The following is an 18,049-nucleotide window of genomic DNA, read 5'->3' on the forward strand; positions in this document are numbered from 1 at the left end:
AGAAAAATGTTCACTTCGTTCTAAATATTTTATTTAGATGGTGAAAATTGGTTTTGGCATTTTTAGTACTTTTTATATTTGTTTAGGATTTTTCCTTTTCGGCGGAATTTATTTTATGACAAAAAAGTTCCCGGACCGAACTGGGCCGAAGGCCCAGCCGGCCCGCAGCGCCGCCGCCTTCCCCGCCTCCCCCCGCCGTGCCCTCGCTGGACTCCCGAGGGAGTCCAAGCTCGCCACGCCGCGCCGCCGACCCCCTTCCCAAGTCAGACCGCCCCCTCCCCCCCGAGGCTATTTATGCTGCCGCCCGCGACCCCTCTGCCCTCGTCCCGCCCCGCCACCGCAACCACCGCCGCTGCAGCCGCCGCCCCGCGCCGCCTGCTGCCTCCGCCGCGCCGCGCCTCCCGCTGCCCCGCCGCGCCGCGCCGCCGCCTCGTCTCACACTGCTGTCGCGGAGCACCGTCGCCTCGCCACATCCGCGAAGCCCCGCCGGAGCCGCCTCGCCGTTCGTCGCCGTTGACCCCGCCGATCCGCCGGTTTTCTTTGATAAACCGGTAAAAAAACTGCAAAGCCGTCGCCTTGTTTTTTTTAAAACCCTAGATCGGTTTTTTTCAGATTGGTTCGGTTTTCTCGGTTTTCTTCTGTTTAGGTTACTTTGCGAACGTTCGTTCGTTCGTTCGTTCGTTTGCCTCTGTTAGCGGACGTTCGCGCCGTAGTCTTTTTCTTTTTGTTTTATTTTCGGCCACGGACCTATCCGCAGATTAGCCCTGATCTTCAAACCCTCGCAACTTTTTAACTGTTCGTTCAAATTCAGTGAAACCAACGCCAAAATCTTTGTCTCGAGCCCCTCTTTCCGGTTAATCAACTTGAACATGGTTTTGACAATTTAAAATTTGGTTTCAAGCAGATTTGAATTCAAAGTTCTTTTGACCGTAGTTTCAGTTCCGTAGCTCCGATTCGATTGATTCTTTTTGTAAATCGAAGCTCTTCAGTTGCACTTTCAGATTTGGATTTTCTTATTTGAGTTCTACCCTTGCATCTATGCGTGAGTGCTTATGTATGCTATTGTTTGTTTGCGATAGAATTCCCGCATCGCAAAGCATGCTACTACGAGTCCCTAGGTTTTGCGGATCGTCAGCAAGGCAAGTAACACATTGATCATACTCTTTTCATACACTATGATCGAGTCTTGTGGGGAAAAGTGCGCAAATATTTGAAGTGTGTACAAACTAATCATGATTAGCCGTGTCCCCGGTTATGGACAACTTGAGTATCTGGTTCTTGGATTACCATGTTGATCTCATCACTCTAAACTAATTTGTTGGGTTATTAATTACTTTTTAATTGGGATTGAGATGGGGGTACCATTCTCAATGTTTATCAACTACCATGATAGTTAAATAAAATATATTCCTTTGATGTAGGGAAAAATTGGCTTTTCGGAAAAACATTATAACCATAGAGCCTCCACCAGCCATATATGCATGTAGTGATAGCATTTATTCTGTTCATTGCTCTACTGTGTTATATTGCCATCATATTCCATGTGCTGACCCGTTTCGGGCTGCAACATATCATGTTGCAGACTTTTCAGAGGAAGAGTAAGGTACGCTAGGTCGTTGTCGTGCACTCAGCTATGCCGTTGGAGTTGATGGACTCACTTTATCTTCCAAGCCTTCCGTTTGTTATCTTATTTAGATGGCCTTAAGCCATATTATTGTAATAAGTTCTCTTTTGAGACATTCGATGTAATAAGTGTGTGATTGCACTCTGTTATAAATCCTTCAAGTACTGTGTGTGTCAGCATTACCGATCCAGGGATGACACTTAAGCACAGAGATTTGACCGTTTGAGGTCATCCTTTGAGGGTGATTCCTTAAAGGATGTCAATTATAAATGCCTCCCCGAGATTTCGGCGCTCCTGGATAGGCCAAAATTCGCTTGGAAAATAGCGTTTCAGGAGGTTTTATCTTCGGCGGTAGAACGTCTGACTCATTTTTGCTGGGAATGACTGTGATTTGGTATATCCCATGAATGTTACTTGTACATTATTGTTTCATGACCTATGAGTAAGGTGTGCGGCAACCGGCAGGAGCCATATGGTTGTCCCATTATCTTCCAAGCCTTCCATTGTTATCTTATTTAGATGGCCTTAAGCCATATTATTGTAATAAGTTCTCTTTTGAGACATTCGATGTAATAAGTGTGTGATTGCACTCTGTTATAAATCCTTCAAGTACTGTGTGTGTCAGCATTACCGATCCAGGGATGACACTTAAGCACAGAGATTTGACCGTTTGAGGTCATCCTTTGAGGGTGATTCCTTAAAGGATGTCAATTATAAATGCCTCCCCGAGATTCCGGCGCTCCTGGATATGCCAAAATTCGCTTGGAAAATAGCGTTTTAGGAGGTTTTATCTTCGGCGGTAGAACGTCTGACTCATTTTTGCTGGGAATGACTGTGATTTGGTATATCCCATGAATGTTGCTTGTACATTATTGTTTCATGACCTGTGAGTAAGGAGTGCGGCAACCGGCAGGAGCCATATGGTTGTCCCATTATCTTCCAAGCCTTCCATTGTTATCTTATTTAGATGGCCTTAAGCCATATTATTGTAATAAGTTCTCTTTTGAGACATTCGATGTAATAAGTGTGTGATTGCACTCTGTTATAAATCCTTCAAGTACTGTGTGTGTCAGCGTTACCGATCCAGGGATGACACTTAAGCACAGAGATATGACCGTTTGAGGTCGGATCGCTAGAAGATGGTATCAGAGCACACGCTGATTGTAGGACATGACCACTAAGATAAGCCATAGGTCACTCTTCTCTACTCATTTCTGACTCCTCTCCATTTTCCACTCTATAGGATGGCGGACTCAAGGAACAAGTTTGCACAACCGGATGAAGACACACCTTTTGGACGACACTTGAAGGAAGTCACTAGGTACCTGAACATAGGAATACCAAGCTTCACTGGGACCTACACCGCCACTTTACCAGAAGAGGAGCGTTGGATGATTCGAGTTCAAGTTCCAGGAAGGACATTCACGCCTGTTACTGAGCCCATAGATTTTTCCTTCGATGCACAACCTGGAGTCTAGGAAAGAGCATGGCAGCCCACATTGCCATGGGATGCATCGGCGAAGTTTATCACAAGGATCTTAAGGACACCATCTACCAGATATGTGAGCGCCGATATGAGCAATGGGAGATGATCAGCACCAGGAGGGACAAGTCCATTGCAGCTTTCATCCAGGAGTTAAAATAGCACATTCGTCGCCAAGAGAACCAAATGTGCGCAAGCATGATAGACCTGAAGAAGGTGATGACCAGGAACATGGAGCTTGAAGAGGAACTCAAGTCTACATGTGACGGATATGAGGAGGAAATCGCAATACTAGTGGAGAAGAATGACGACCTAACAAGGAAGCTAGGAGTGTTCATGGGAGACCCCGCGCCAAGAGGAGATGACGACCCTTCCGAGGACATTCGTTCTGAAGACTACATCATCATCGACGACACAGACTCCGACCACGACAGTAGAGATGATGATTATGAAGGCGAAGCTGGAGCGGATATCATGGAGCCTTCCACCGATCTAAACTTCTAGTCGACCACCATATTATCAGTAGTATTCCCCATGTATATAGTAGTAGCCCGAGCACTGTAACAATAGTTAGATCGATTGTACGCCCTTGTTTGAATTGATTTGGTGTGATATGAATGTGTTTGTCTCATATGCATATGGGTAGTGCTTTCTCACTAGACGTCATTCTATTCTAATCTCTCCCCTCTAAACCCATCAGATGCCTCCGAGACGTGACCCTAGATTTGTCTTCCCACCGGAGCTCACTCAGTTGATCCAACAGCAGAATGCCTTGATGCAGCTACTAGTCCAGAACCAAGGCAACAACAACAACAACAACAACAACAACAACAACAACAACAACAACAACAACAACAACAACAACAACCCACGGCCACCACCTCCAGTTGACAACTTAGCCTGTTTCCTGAGGTTGCAGCCGCCGGTGTTTTCCAGTAGCACCGAGCCAATAGTTGCTGATGATTGGCTACGTAGGATTGGAAGGGAGTTGACCACCGCAGGTTGCACAGATGCTGAGAAGGTGCATTTTGCCGCGCATCAATTGGATGGACCCGTAGCCTCATAGTGGGAGAATTACACAGCCACCTTCCCCACAGCCAATGTCACTTGGGAGCAGTTTTAGCAAGCATTCTGCACTGCTCATGTCTCAACTGGAGCTATGAGCATGAAGAAGCATGAGTTTCGCAACTTACGCCAGGGGAAACCGTACTGTGGGGCAGTACGTGGATGAGTTTAGCAAGTTAGCCCGCTATGCCCCAGATGATGTGGCCACAGATGCCGCGAAGCAGGAGAAGTTTATGGAAGGGTTGAATGATGAGATGAGTATGTAGTTAATGGTGGCAACATTTAACAACTACCAGGAGTTGGTAGACAAGGCTCTTATGATTGAAGGGAAGCAGCAGCAAATTGAGAGCCGCAAGAGGAAGTATGGACAAGGGAAGTACAATTCAGGAGCTCAGCAGAAGCCTCGTTTTATCCCAAACTCGGGAGGATATACCCATAACCATGGAGGCCATACGCACAATGGAGGAAGTTCGCATAACCACAGTGGCCCTGTCGGTGTCAAAACCGGCGGATCTCGGGTAGGGGGTACCGAACTGTGCGTCTAAGGCGGATGGTAACAGGAGGCGGGGGACACAATGTTTACCCAGGTTCGGGCCCTCTCGATGGAGGTAATACCCTACTTCCTGCTTGATTGATCTTGATGATATGAGTATTACAAGAGTTGATCTACCACGAGATCGTAGAGGCTAAACCCTAGAAGCTAGCCTATGATTATGATTGTTGTTGTCCTACGGACTCAAACCTCTGGTTTATATAGACACCGGAGGGGGCTAGGGTTACATAGAGTCGGTTACAAGGGAGGAGATCTACATATCCTAATTGCCAAGCTTTCCTTCCACGCCAAGGAGAGTCCCATCCGGACACGGGACGAAGTCTTCAATCTTGTATCTTCATAGTCCAACAGTCCGGCCAAAGTATATAGTCCGGTAGTTCGAGGACCCCGTAATCCAGGACTCCCTCAGTAGCCCCTGAACCAGGCTTCAATGACGACGAGCCCGGTGCGCAGATTGTCTTCGGCATTACAAGGCGGGTTCCTCCTCCGAATACTCCATAGAAGATTTTGAACACAAGGATCGTGTCCGGATCTGCAAAATAAATTCTACATACCACCATAGAGAGTATTATATCCCACAAATCTAATCTGCTAACACATTTTGCAGCATGACATCACGCCACGGCCCGGTCATTATTCGAACCGTTTTTCTCAACCAGCTACTGCACATATTGCGAGGCAGTTTTCTTGGAACGTCTTGTCGAAGCAGAGATCGTGTCCCCTTATCACGGGATTCTCATCAATACGAGTGTGGGTAACCCAACCGTGCCATCAATTACGGCGCTTGGGGAATAAGCGGGTTTACCAGGCAAGTGGGGAGGCGCAGAATCCCTGCTGCCTTTATAAGGGGATAAGGACTCCCTTTCGCACCCACGCTTTCTTCTTCCCGATCCATTCCCCTCCGCCCGAGCTCCAGTGCCCAAGCGTTCATCTTCTCTGCCCACAAAGGCCTTCCAAAAATGTCCGGATCCGGAGCAGGAGGCAAGTGGATGGCCTCTACCGTCCGGGAGAAGGATATCAAAAAGCTTCGGGAGGCCGGGTATCTGGCCAAGAAAATCAGCCACCGTCTCCCGACGGCGGGATAGATCGTCCCTACTCTGGAACCCCACGAGAGGGTTGTATTCCTCCCTCACTTTGTCCGCGGGCTAGGGTTTTCCCTCCACCCGTTCGTTCGCAGCATCATGTATTATTATGGGATCGATGTTCACGATCTGTCCCCTAATTCTTTCCTCAACATCTCGACATTCATTGTCGTGTGCGAGGCTTTTCTCCGCATCTCGCCACACTTCGGCTTATGGCTGAAGATTTTTAATGTGAAGCCCAAGGTAGTGGGCAGCGAGCACGCCGAGTGCGGGGGCGCTATGGTGAGCAAGAAGCCCAACGTCACATGGCCAACAGGCACCTTTAACGATTCCGTCAAGGAGTGGCAACAGCAGTGGTTTTACATCATCGAGCCGCGCGGCACGGAATGAGCCGCTACTCCCGAGTTTCGATCCGGTGCCCCTCTGCAGCTTACATCCTGGGTCAAGAAGGGCCTGAACTGGTCTTCGTCCGACGAATTGTCGGTGCTCCAGACACGCGTTAAAGATATGGGAGACAAGAACATTGAACTTGTCGATGTAGTCCAGGTGATGTTAGTTCGCCGGATCCTGCCTTGTCAACACCAGACTTGCAATCTATGGGAATTCGATCCGGCAAAGCACCAAACCCTGCGAGAGCTTTTTGGCTCCTCGCACAAAGACATCTGGGGGTGCTTTTCAAGTCCACAAATCATGGCCGGACTCCACCGAAGACCGCGGGTACCAACTGTCCCGCCCTGCAAGTTCGATAAGTCATCATACTTTTTATCCACATAACCCAAGGGAAGCACTTAATGTGTTTTCTACAACTCTCCTAGGGTTGGACAAAGAAGGCGGAGCGGATCCATTGTCTGGCCCCGCTGCCCGAAGAACCGGCCGTCCCACTTCTGACGAAGATGCTGGTCCCGGCGCCTTACAAGGTGCCGAAGAAGACGTCCGAGAAGGAGGCCAAAAAGACCCGGGGCGGCCTTCGTCGCCGCAGCACTTTGGATACAATATCCGAAGCTCTGATGCCTGTTCCACCTCCGAAGAGGACGAGGAGGAGGAGGAAGATGAATCCCCTGCGTGGGGGGGGGGGGAGAAAGAAGAGGACGGCCTCCGCACACTTGGAGGCCGAGTCGCCTAAAAGGGGAAAAGCTCCTCTTCCGGAGGAGTCCACTGTCGCCGCCGACAGCGGCCCGGCATGGGATCCCAGGGCCCAGCCCCTAGTGAATTCGTGAGTATATTGAATCTGAGTACGTTTATGCTTCCAGACTCATCATGGCATAATATTTTAACCTGAGCCATATTTTTTGTAGTCCGGCGAGGTCCCGTACCAAACAATCCTCATCAGTGGATTCGTTGAGCTCAGATGCTATGGAGAGCGGGACGCCCCCGAAGGCCCCTTCCTCCAAACAGGTTAATAACACCAAGGCTTCTTCCCAGAGGGACCCCGACCAAGGAGGAGAGGAAAAGACCGTGAAGGCGGTGCCTAGAGGTCAAAATCAGGGGCCGGACACATGGGGGAGAAAATTCCCATGGGAGCTGACGGCGGGGGCCATCTTGAATTCGGCTCCCAGCCGGATGCAATTCCGGAGACCAATACGGCTCCAGAATCAAGCAGGTAGCCTCTCTCAGCTGGAGGGGGCATGCCTGTTCCACCGGCAACCTCTGTCCAACCAGAGGTGTCGGATGCTTTGTTGGTGGCGCTGAAGAGCGCCTCCATCGTCGATGAACACCGTGCCCTTATGGGTACGGTGATTGAGAAGATTCAGTCTACTGAGAGTGGACTGAATGAAGCCTGTATCAGCCTTATAAAAGGTTTTGAGGTATGTTTTATGAGGTTTTGAAGAGTGTCATGGTATGGATAGTAGCCCCTGATACACTGTTCGGTGAAAGAAAGAACCGGACAGAGGATTAAATTTATGTTCGCAGGAAGACTCATTGGATGACATCTATTTCTCTTCTGTTATAAGCAGGCGTCCGTAGCGGCTGCTGCCTCTCATACTGCGGAGGTCTCCGGACTAAATCAAAGTCTGGAGCGGGCCAAAGAAGAACTTGGCCAGTTGAAAAAGCAGTTGGGAGATAAACAAGGTATGCGCAAGTCTTGTTCGCGTTTATTGCGAATGAATTTTCAGTATGATGAAATATGTTTCATGATTTGTGCTAGGGATGATGACCGAAGTCGAGGCTCTTAAGAAGGCTGTGGCCGAGGCCGAGAAAAAGGCCACCATAGAGCAGGCTCTTCGTGAGAAGCACGAGGCCAGGGTTATTAAAGCTGAGCAGGAGCTGCAAGAGGCCGTGAAGAAATGCGAGACCTTGGAGCAGAGTTTAACGGAGAAAGAATCCAAAGTCACCAAGGCGCATCAGGCCACGAGCGATGCCCGGGGGGAAACCCAAAGCGCCCTGCAGGGGATCCAAGAGGCGAGGAAGATCGCGGCGGGTAAGGCTTTTTCCATGTAAAGCAAGTATTTGAGGAGAAAATTATGTTTCTAATTTTGAATTTGGATTTCTCAGGGGTATTTGCCGAGCTGCCCCGCAGCATATCGGATGCCGCCCAATTCTACCGAGCCGAAGAAAGGAACACTGCGGATAAGCTCTTCTGGTTGCAGTATTTGGCACCGAATTATCCTGTGCCTTTTGTCGATCAACTGAAATAGCTGATCGAACTGCATAAGGCGGCGGAACTAGCCATGAAGGATCTGATTATCCGTCTATGGCCCGCCGAGCCGATTCCAAGCAGCTACTTCGGGCTCGTGAAGCGGCTTGTGAGTGCCTGCCCTCGACTTCATGTCATCAAACGGTCGGTCTGTATAGAGGGTGCGTGAATGGCCTTCGCCCGCGCAAAGGTGCACTGGGGGAAGATGGATGCTGAAAATCTAATGACCGAAGGACCGCCAGAGGGGAAGGAGCACCGCAAGCCCGAATTATATTATGAGAGTGTCCTGAAAGGATCCTGCCTTGCAGCGGAGCTATGTACCAAGGACATTATATTTCCATGAATGCGAATCATGTTGTCGTTTGTAATGTCTGAACAAGGTCGTTTATATTATTTATTGCCTGTTGTATAAAAGTTTATCCTCCTGCGCGGCCGTTTTATATATTAATCCTGAGAGTTGGCCAGTCGTCGGCTTCTGCCCCCACGTAAGAAGAACGGGGGTGTTCGGGATAGACCTGATCACTCTTTATCCCAGTTTTGGGTCCTTCGAAGGAGGTGTTCAGCACATCGAACTAGGCAATCGGACTATAGGGCTTTATCGCTCTCACTTAGCCATAGGAGCTTTAGGAAGGTAGGCGCAACCCCTGGTGTTCGAAAGACCGCACGAGGGGCTCTATAAGCACCTGATCGGAAGAAAAAACCGATCCATCGCACGCTGGATCGGGTATGGCATTATGCGGGAGAAATCCTTAAAGATTTTACAACTTCTCGAACAGCTGACCAGCTCTCGCCGTATCATGACAGTCAGTTTTCGGCTTTCTCTACTGAGGTGCTCGTCCGGAAGAACCGGGACACAATCGCAGTACTTCTCCCAGTGCTACCTTAGCCGATATAGCGGAACATAAGTTACCAAAACGTGGGAGCCAGGCAAACCCAACTATTGACCCGAGACATGACTCGGAGCTGATGCATATAATGCTATAGGTTTAGGGTGCCGATCTTCCGTGAAGGTGTTCGGACATTATTGCCGTATTATGGGTAAAACGAAGCCCCTGGCATATTTGAAGGCATATCGTGGTGTACGGATGCCACTTGACAAAAGAATTTTAATAAGAAATAACAGCAGATAAGCGTCATATGAATCCATATGTTGTATTTGAATAGTACGTCGATGCGTATAAGTACAGGTAATGTGATAAAAAGGAAATATGACTGTGGAACCTGCTGAGACCAGGGGGAAGAAGCTGTGTGCGGATCCAGAGTATAGTCGGATGGTCATCGCGGGGAATATCTAAGGATTCCCTTGCGCGTTCGAGCTACCTCCATATCACCCGTCCTAGTCATCGCAAAGGTGAACCTGCGAAGGAAATGTAAGAAATGTTTGCGTGCCAGAGAGCGGTTGAGCCGCTGAGTGCGGCCTGTCCTGGCCTTCGCCAGAGTGTTTAATTGAGCTCTGGACGAGCTGGGCTATCCTGCCGCGAAGTAGTTCAGTGTCCTTTGACGGTGTCCAGGAGCCTGGCCGTCGACTCGAGGTTCGGCTGCAAGGTGCTGCTCGTTGCTTCTACTGTTAAGGCAGCGGTATACTCGTTGGTGCCGAAGTAAAGTTCGTCCTTGCTGTTAACCGTGATGACGCTGCGTGGACCGGGAATTTTGAGCTTACGGTAGGCATAATGTGGCACTGCGTAGAAACGAGCGAACGCGGTTCGTCCGAGCAGTGCCTTGTAATCACTGCGGAAAGGGACGATTTCGAAGATTAACTCTTCGGTACGGTAATTGTCTGGTTATCCGAAGACTACCTCAAGGGCGATGGAGCTTGTACAGCTGGCTTCCACACCTGGTATAATCCCTCTGAAAGTGGCTTTAGTGGGTTTAATCACCGAATGATCGATGCCCATCTTGCTCACCGTGTCCTGGTAAAGAAGGTTTAGACTGCTGCCTCCGTCTATAAGGACTCGTGTGAGGTGGAACCCGTCAATTATTGGGTCGAGGACTAGTGCGGCTGGATTGCCCTGATTGGCGTTAACCAGACGATCCGTGCGGTTGAAGGTGACCGGCCCTAGTTTATATTGTGGGACGACTAGTTCCGTTAAGTCGGCATCCCTAAGGGTGCGTATCTGGTCCGGGTTGGGAATTTTGGTGGTGTTTACCACGTTCACCGTTTGGATTTGCAGGGGAAATTTCTTTTGCCCTCCTGTGTTCGATGATCTGGGCTCTGCGTCGCCATCATCGCTTTGTCTAACACCCACGACGCGGCTATATCTCCCACGTGTCGAGGCACGACTTAGAGGCATAACCGCATTGTGGTTTTGTCGCAAGAAGGTTCATCTTCACACAATCCCATGTAATGAACAAGAATGGGATAAAGAGTTGGCTTACAATCGCCACTTCACACAATACATAAATAAATCATACGTCAATTAGAGTACACACATAGGTTCGACTACGGAACCAAATAAAAGAAGACAACCCCAAATGCTAGATCCCCGATCGTCCCAACTGGGCTCCACTACTGATCATCTGGAAACGAAACATAGTAACGAACAAGGTCTTCATCGAACTCCCACTTGAGTTCGGTAGCATCGCCTGCACTGGTATCCTCGGAACCTGCAACTTTTTTGTAGAATCTGTGAGTCACGAGGACTCAGCAATCTCACACCCGCGGGATCAAGACTATTTAAGCTTATAGGAAAGGATGGGGTGAAGAGGTGGAGCTGCAGCAAGCAATAAGCATAAATGGTAGCTAACATACGCAAATAAGAGCGAGAAGAGGAGCAACGGAAAGGTCGTCAACTAGTAATGATCAAGAAGTGATCCTGAACTCCAACTTACGTCAAACATAACTCAAAAACCGTGTTCTCTTTGCGGACTCCGCCGAAAAGGGACCATCACGGCTACATACGCGGTTGATGCATTTTAATTAAGTCAAGTGTCAAGTTCTCTACAACGGATATTAACAAATTCCCATCTGCCACATAACCGCGGGCACGGCTCTTGAAAGTTTATACCCTGCAGGGGTGTCCTAACTTAGCCCATTATAAGCTCTCACAGTCAACGAAGGATAAACCTTCTCCCGGGAAGACCCGATCAGTCTCGGAAACCCGGTTTACAAGACATTTCGACAATGGTAAAACAAGACCAGCAAAGCCGCCCGATGTGCCGACAAATCCCGATAGGAGCTGCACATATCTCGTTCTCAGGGCACACCGGATGAGCTAGACGTCGGGTTGGCATAGACCCTGGTTGCCCAGGGGGCACCGGACATCGCTCGGTTTGGACCAGCACTCGAAGGAGCACTGGCCCGGGGGGTCCAAAATAAAGATGACCCTTGAGTCTGCAGAACCCAAGGGAAAAGGGGATATGTGGTAGCAAATGGTAAAACCAAGGTTGGGCCTTGCTGGAGGAGTTTTATTCAAAGCGAACTGTCAAGGGGGTCCCATAAATCAGCCAACCGCATAAGGAACGCAAAATCAAGGAACATAACACCGGTATGACGGAAACTAGGGCGGCAAGAGTGGAACAAAACACCAGGCATAAGGCCGAGCCTTCCACCCTTTACCAAGTATATAGATGCATTAATTAAATAAGAGATATTGTGATATCCCAACATATCCATGTTCCAACATGGAACAAACTTCATCTTCACCTGCAACTAGCAACGCTATAAGAGGGGTTGAGCAAAAGCGGTAACATAGCCAAACAACGGTTTGCTAGGAAAGGTGGGTTAGAGGCTTGACATGGCAATATGGGAGGCATGATATAGCAAGTGGTAGGTAGCGTGGCATGGCAATAGAGCGAACAACTAGCAAGCAAAGATAGAAGTGATTTCGAGGGTATGGTCATCTTGCCTGAGATCCCGCAAGGAAGAAGAACGAGTCCACGAAGAAGACAAACGGACGGAGTCGAACGAATCCTCACAACTCCGGAACGAAACCGAAGCTAACGAGAGAAGCAACCCGGAAACAAACAAACAACATAGTAAACAACCACAACATACACATGGTATGATGCACAAACAAGTATGATGGATGTCCGGTTTAATGAGGCATGGCATGGAAAAATGCACAAACAATACTACAAATTAAGTGGAGCTCAATATGTAACAAGTTGCATATTGATGAAGCACCACATCAATTATTTAGTTCTCTCTCGTTTATGTACCCAACAATATTAAATGTTGTTAAACATGTCAAGAGGTGAATCATATGAAAACTACCTATCTAGGCAAATTTAAATGAGGCCGGAACAACAAACAACAATTCCGGGAAAATCCCGATATGCATATTTAGCAATTTAAAGCAAACAACAATTTTAAATGTTGTTAAAATGATGTGGATGACATATGCAAATTTTATGAAAATGTTGACATGAGCATGTTATGAAGCATTTGTCACCGTGGTGGAAGAAAAGGGTGCGACGGCAACGAATCCGAAAATGATGCCACGACAACATATCGGTTCCAGTAACTCGATTGAGATACCGGTGCAAAAGAGAAATGTGCGGATGTGTGGAACACGCAAGAGATGGTGGGGTGCTCCCGGTTACCGGGTTCCCACGGGTCAACGGCGGTGTCAAACGCGGGAACAACTAACGTTCACGGGCGGATACAACATCCAAACATGCATCTCATACAACACATGCATTCATCCACGGGTCAATATCTCGGCAGTTATACCTTCGAAGCGTGCAAACGGGACGGTTCGGGTTCGGTGCAATGTACAGGAAGTAGACGTTCTCGGGACGGTCGTAGTGGAAGTAGTCATTCACGAGTCGAAGAGGAAGTAGTCGTTCATGTTCCGTAGATGTTCGGGGTCGCCGGTAGTTGAACTTGAGGGTCATCGACGTCGTGGTACTTGGTATCCTGGCGCCCTCTCGGCCTTGACATAGACGAAATGGAACGCGATGATTGGTACTCGGTGTCCAGCGACATCAACATAGGAGACTTGGGCGATGCTGGGCATCGAGAAGAGGAGCGTGCTTGCTCGGGCATGGAGCTGGACGCGGTCAACGCGCGGGGCGCGCGTGCGGGCGGTTCGAGCAGGCAGCAGCGCTGCTCATCCTCCTCGGTTGAGGCCGAGGTGAAATGGGGCATGGCGGGCAGACTTGGCGTGGAGTAAGTAGGACCGGCGGGGACGCGGTCGAGGAGGAGGCCGACGTCGCGGAGGACGGTGGCACAGTCGGGCACAGAAGGGAGCTTGAGGAGGAGCTCGGGGAAGCGATAGCGTTCCATGGCGGCGGAGGCAGTCACGGTGGGCGGCCGGGGAGGAGCACGGCCGACGCGCTTGAGGGCCGGCACGGTGGCCTCCATGGCCGGCGGCCATGCGGTTCGCGGAAGGTGAAGGGGCGCCATGAGATGGGCCCTGCAGAGGGGAGGAGGCACGGTGGAGCGGAGAGCTCTGGGCGCCGGCGGTGGCCTCGGGAAGGAGAAGAGGGGCTTAGCGCAGTGGTGCGAGGAGGAGGCAGAGGGGATCGGGGACGAGGAGCGGCGCTACTCTCTCCCTGTCTCTCTCTGAGGGTGCACGCACAGGAGGGAGGAAGGGATCGATGGGGGAGATGGGGATCGATGCAGGGAGGCTAGGGTTAAGAGCAGGTATGGGAGGCTGGGCCTAGCAGATGGGCCTTAGGGAAAAATAGGATGGGCCGGCCTGGAGCAGCTCCATCTCTCTCTCTACCTCTTTTAAACATTCTAGCAGGAAAGAAATAGAGAGAAGAAAAGAAAGAGAGGGTTAGGGAAAGATGTTGGACCCGCGGATAATTTCTCCGGACTCACAAAAATGTGCTTGTTCCGAGAAAATAGAAAAGGCCATGATTGAAAGATTTGAATTCAAACTCATTTGATTTAAATACAAATGATTTGAATAGGAAGTGAGGGTTGGGAAGGTCCAAAAATGTTTGGATTTTTGGTGGAGCTCCGGAATATGATGAAAGAATATATGGCAAGATTGGAGACCAAGAATTAAGATAACAAAGGCATTTGGATTATTTGCAAGTGTGTTATGGAGATTTCCAAATTAAGAAATATTTAATATAGCTCCCTAATATTGGGAGGATATGTTATAAAGAGAAGTCACCATGTGCATTTCCCTCGATTTAAATGGATCGAAGATCCATGCAATTTACTTAGTTGAGTTTTAAAAATTAAATGACGTGATGGCATGATGACATGATGCAATGCAAAAATAGAAGAGCAAGCACAAATGAAACACACAGCGATCACGAAATATATGGAAGGCGTCCGGAGCGTCGGTCTCGGGGCGTTACACTTTGAGACCCCCCTTCTCTGTTTTTGGCGCCTGCCCTGCCGGCTTGTTTGAAGACCCAGCATTCTCTGTTGGTATGGGTGGCTGGCATTCCTGGGGTGCCATGAATTTGGCATTGGCGATCGAGTATGCGGTCCAGACTGGATGGACCCGAATTGTTATTTTTGAGTGGCCCTTTCCGCTGACCGGACTTTGAGCCACTAAACCCCGCATTAACTGCCGTATCTTCGGCGTTTTCACCATATTTGCGGCGCTTGTGTTTGTTGCGTCGTGGTTTGCCGTTGCTATCCCTGGCCTCTGATGTGCCATGTTTGCTTGCTGTGTTGTTGCTACCAGCCAACCAGCTATCTTCGCCTGCGCAAAAGCGGGTCATAAGTGTCGTGAGGGCTGCCATGGATTTTGGATTCTCTTGGCCGAGATGTCAGACGAGCCACTCGTCACGGATGTTATGTTTAAAGGCTTCTAGGGCTTCGGCATCCGGATAGTCGACAATTTGGTTCTTTTTAGTTAGGAAACGAGTCCAGAATTTCCTGGCTGACTCTCCGGGCTGTTGTGTTATGTGACTTAAATCGTCAGCATCTGGTGGTCGCACATAAGTGCCCTGGAAATTGTCCAGGAATGCGTCTGCCAGGTTCTCCCAACTTCCGATGGAGTTTGCCGACAAGCTATTCAGCCAATGCCGAGCCGGCCCTTTGAGTTTTAGCGGGAGATACTTGATGGCGTGTAGATCATCCCCGTGGGCCATGTTGTTGGGGAACGTAGTGATTTCAAAAAAATTCCTACGCACACGCAAGATCATGGTGATGCATAGCAACAAGAGGGGAGAGTGTTGTCCACGTACCCTCGTAGACCGAAAGCGGAAGCGTTAACACAATGCGGTTGATGTAGTCGTACGTCTTCACGATCCGACCGATCAAGTACCGAACGCACGGCACCTCCGAGTTCAGCACACGTTCAGCTCGATGACGTCCCTCGAACTCCAATCCAGCCGAGTGTTGAGGGAGAGTTTCGTCAGCACGACGGCGTGGTGACGATGATGATGTTCTACCGATGCAGGGCTTCGCCTAAGCTCCGCTACGATATTATCGAGGTGTAATATGGTGGAGGGGGGCACCGCACACGGCTAAAATATCGTATATCAATTGTGTATCTAGAAGTGCCCCCCTGCCGCCGTATATAAAGGAGCAAGGGGGAGGCCGCCGGCCTAGGAGGTGTGGCGCGCCAGGAGGAGTCCTACTCCTACCGGGAGTAGGACTCCCCCCTTTCCTTGTTGGACTAGGAGTGGAAGAGGGGAAGAGGTGGAGGGGAGGAAGGAAGGGGGCGCCGCCCCCCTCTCCTTGTCCTATTCGGACTGGGGGGGAAGGGGGGCGCGGCCCTGCCCTAGCCTCCTCTCCTCTCTTCCACCTAGGCCCACTAAGGCCCATTAAGTTACCGGGGGGTTCCGGTAACCTCCCGGTACTCCGGAAAAATCCCGATTTCACCCGGAACACTTCCGATGTCCAAACATAGGCTTCCAATATATCAATCTTTATGTCTCGACCATTTCGAGACTCCTCATCATGTCCGTGATCACATCCGGGACTCCGAACAACCTTCGGTACATCAAAACATATAAACTCATAATATAACTGTCATCGTAACTTTAAGCGTGCGGACCCTACGGGTTCGAGAACTATGTAGACATGACCGAGACACCTCTTCGGTCAATAACCAATAGCGGAACCTGGATGCTCATATTGGTTCCCACATATTCTACGAAGATCTTTATCGGTCAGACCGCATAAAAACATACGTTGTTCCCTTTGTCATCGGTATGTTACTTGCCCGAGATTCGATCGTCGGTATCTCGATACCTAGTTCAATCTCATTACCGGCAAGTCTCTTTACTAGTTCCGTAATACATCATCCCGCAACTAACTCATTAGTCACAATGCTTGCAAGGCTTATAGTGATGTGCATTACCGAGTGGGCCCAGAGATACCTCTCCGACAATCGGAGTGACAAATCCCAATCTCGAAATACGCCAACCCAACAAGTACCTTTGGAGACACCTGTGGAGCACCTTTATAATCACCCAGTTACGTTGCGACGTTTGGTAGCACACAAAGTGTTCCTCCGGTAAACGGGAGTTGCATAATCTCATAGTCATAGGAACATGTATAAGTCATGAAGAAAGCAATAGCAACATACTAAACGATCGAGTGCTAAGCTAACGGAATGGGTCAGGTCAATCACGTCATTCTCCTAATGAGGTGATCCCGTTAATCAAATGACAACTCATGTCTATGGCTAGGAAACATAACCATCTTTGATTAACGAGCTAGTCAAGTAGAGGCATACTAGTGACACTCTGTTTGTCTATGTATTCACACATGTATTATGTTTCCGGTTAATACAATTCTAGCATGAATAATAAACATTTATCATGATATAAGGAAATAAATAATACTTTATTATTGCCTCTAGGGCATATTTCCTTTAGTCTCCCACTTGCACTAGAGTCAATAATCTAGATTACACAGTAATGATCCTTACACCCATGGAGTCTTGGTGCTGATCATGTTTTGCTCGTGGAAGAGGCTTAGTCAACGGGTCTGCAACATTCAGATCCGTATGTATCTTGCAAATTTCTGTGCTCCCACCTGGACTAAATCCTGGATGGAATTGAAGCGTCTTTTGATGTGCTTGGTTCTCTTGTGAAATTTGGATTCCTTTGCTAAGGCAATTGCACCAGTATTGTCACAAAAGATTTTCATTGGTCCCGATGCACTAGGTATGACACCTAGATCGGATATGAACTCCTTCATCCAGACTCCTTCATTTGCTACTTCTGAAGCAGCTATGTACTCTGCTTCACACGTAGACCCCACCACGACACTTTGCTTAGAACTGCACCAACTGACAGCTCCACCATTCAATGTAAATACGTATCCGGTTTGCGATTTAGAATCATCCGGATCAGTGTCAAAGCTTGCATCAACGTAACCATTTACGATGAGCTCTTTGTCACCTCCATAAACGAGAAACATATCCTTAGTCCTTTTCAGGTATTTCAGGATGTTCTTGACCGCTGTCCAGTGATCCACTCCTGGATTACTTTGGTACCTCCCTGCTAAACATATAGCAAGGCACACATCAGGTCTGGTACACAGCATTGCATACATGATAGAGCCTATGGCTGAAGCATAGGGAACATCTTTCATCTTCTCTCTATCTTCTGCAGTGGTCGGGCATTGAGTCTTACTCAATCTCACACCTTGTAGTACAGGCAAGAACCCTTTCTTTGCCTGATCCATTTTGAACTTCTTCAAAACTTTGTCAAGGTATGTGCTTTGTGAAAGTCCAATTAA

The sequence above is a fragment of the Aegilops tauschii genome, chromosome 3, assembly GCF_002575655.3.
Source record: "Aegilops tauschii subsp. strangulata cultivar AL8/78 chromosome 3, Aet v6.0, whole genome shotgun sequence".
Taxonomy (NCBI): Eukaryota; Viridiplantae; Streptophyta; class Magnoliopsida; order Poales; family Poaceae; genus Aegilops; species Aegilops tauschii.